Consider the following 2,500-nt stretch of genomic DNA (forward strand, 5'->3'; position numbering starts at 1 on the left):
AGTCCAAGTTGCAGATGCAATGCCATCGACCATACTGGTGATCCCCTGACTGATATGTCAAAGTATTCCGTTTGCTTGCTTAGATCACCCTGTAACCTAAAGTTTAGCATACTTCCCAGGCTGGGTCACACCAGGTCCACAGCCATATCCTCATTCACTGGACAGTGGGCTCTCCTCGTTCCCTGCATGCTTACACAGCACACATGTACTTAAGCCTACTGGCTCCCCCACTGATCTCCACATCAACTTCAGCACCCAGCCATATTCATATATATATATATATATATATATATATATATATATATATATATATATATATATATATATATATATATATATATATTTCATATATATATATATATATATATATATACGTATATATATTTCATATATATATATATATATATATATATATATATATATTTCATATATATACATATACGTATATATATTTCAAATGTATATATATATATATATATACATATATACACACACACACACACACACACAGTTGTCCTCAAAATTATTCATACCCCATGTAATTAACATTCTTTATTTGATTATTAATTTCTGAAAGTTATTATGATGGTACTTCCTGTGTATCTTTTGTCTACTTGTTATTCCACATAAATACACATGTGAGTTGGCTAAACCTCATTTGCATAATAATAGATAGGGGCCAAAATTATGTTTTGAACATGTTCAGAATTATTCATACCCCTGCCAGTACCTAAACAAAAATGAACTTCTATGATCGACCTCATTCTTTTCACTTCCTGTGAGTGTGCTAGCCCTTGTAATCTTTGTCCTGTAGTTATTTCCAGTTGTTTCAATTGAAGAAATACCTTTTCTAATATCAATATAATGGAATAATGACAAGGAATTAGTGCTTTCCCGAAGAGTATAAATATATCATCATTGGGAAGAAAAAAGAACTCAGTGAAGACCTACGACAACGTCTTGTGCAAGCCCACCGTGAGGGAAAGGGTTACAAGGCCATTGCTAAGCAGTACAGTGCTCCTGTGGCAACCGTCCAGAGTGTAATTAATAAGTACAAGTGGTTCAACACTGATAAAAACCTCAGTGGGTGTGGCAGGAAGCGTAAGGTGTCCACCAAACTTGTCAGGAAAAACTGCCGAGAAGTCAGCAACAATCCCCGGACCACAACCAAGGCCCTACGTAAAGAACTTGACCAGGCAGGGACAAAGGTGTCACGGTCCACCAATGAGCGAGTTTTGCACAGAGGAGGTCTTCATGGACGCAGGCCTTGAAAGACACCGCTGCTCAAGAAGAATTATCTGCAGGCTCACCAGGCCTTTGCTACAGGCCATATACAGCAAGATTCCAGCTTCTGGTAAACCATCCTGTGGTCTGATGATACCACAGAAGTTGTTTGGCCACATGGATGCTGAATACGTATGGAGGAAGAAAGGAGAAGCATACAATCCAAAGAACACAGTGCCAACCGTCAAGCACGGTGGTGGAAACATCATGCTATGGGGATGCTTCTCTTCCCATGGGACAGAGAACCTTGTCAGGGTCCATTGAATCATGAGAAAGGAGAACTACATCCAGATCCTTAATGACAACTGGAAGTTCCAGCAAGACAATGATCCAAAACATACTACTGAAATAGTTCAGAAATGGTTCAACGACAATGATATCAGCGTCCTGGAGTGGCCTAGTCAGAGTCCAGACCTGAATCCCATAGAGAACTTATGGTGGGACTTGGAAAACCCGAGTGATGGCCAGGAAACCAACTAACCTGACCCAGCTTGAGCCTTTTGCCAAGGAAGAATGGGCCAAAATCCCACAGGAAACGTGTAGTAAGCTTGTGGACACCTATAAGAATCGACTAGAAGCAGTCATAAAGAACAAAGGATATGCTATTGACTATTGAGGAAAGACAATGGACACTGTAAACCTAGGATATGAATAATTTTGAACATGACTCTTTTTAAAGAACCGTAAATAAAATACCCCTGAAACTGAATATTTCTTAATTTGTCTATTGTTGTTATTCTTTCACCTGTTGGTCACACATAAATCATAAACAAATTTGACAAAATGCTTTAATTTCATCACAAAAATAAAATATTTAAAAAATCAACAAAGGTATGAATAATTTTGAGGACAACTGTGTATATATATATATATATATATATATATATATATATATATATATATATATTTCATATATATATTTTTTTCATATATATATATATATATATATATATATATTCACACATACATATATATATATACACACACACACACACACACACACACACACACACACACACACACACACACACACACACACACACACACACACATATATATATATATTATATATTTAAATGTATAAATATATATATATATTTATTTCATATATGTATATGTATATTCATATATACATATATTTTTTTTTGTTTTCAACAGCCATTTATTGCACTGCAAGATCTAGGCCTATTTAAATTCACTATTAAGGGGTCATTTG

General features: G+C 35.5%; 1 protein-coding gene across 6 annotated transcripts in view; it reads right to left on the reverse strand.

Annotated features, from left to right (window-relative positions):
• LOC125034696 (josephin-1-like) overlaps positions 1–2,500 on the reverse strand; it is a 37,895-nt gene that overhangs the window by 19,646 nt on the left and 15,749 nt on the right. The window lies entirely within an intron of this gene.

The sequence above is a fragment of the Penaeus chinensis genome, chromosome 18 (assembly GCF_019202785.1).
Source record: "Penaeus chinensis breed Huanghai No. 1 chromosome 18, ASM1920278v2, whole genome shotgun sequence".
Taxonomy (NCBI): Eukaryota; Metazoa; Arthropoda; class Malacostraca; order Decapoda; family Penaeidae; genus Penaeus; species Penaeus chinensis.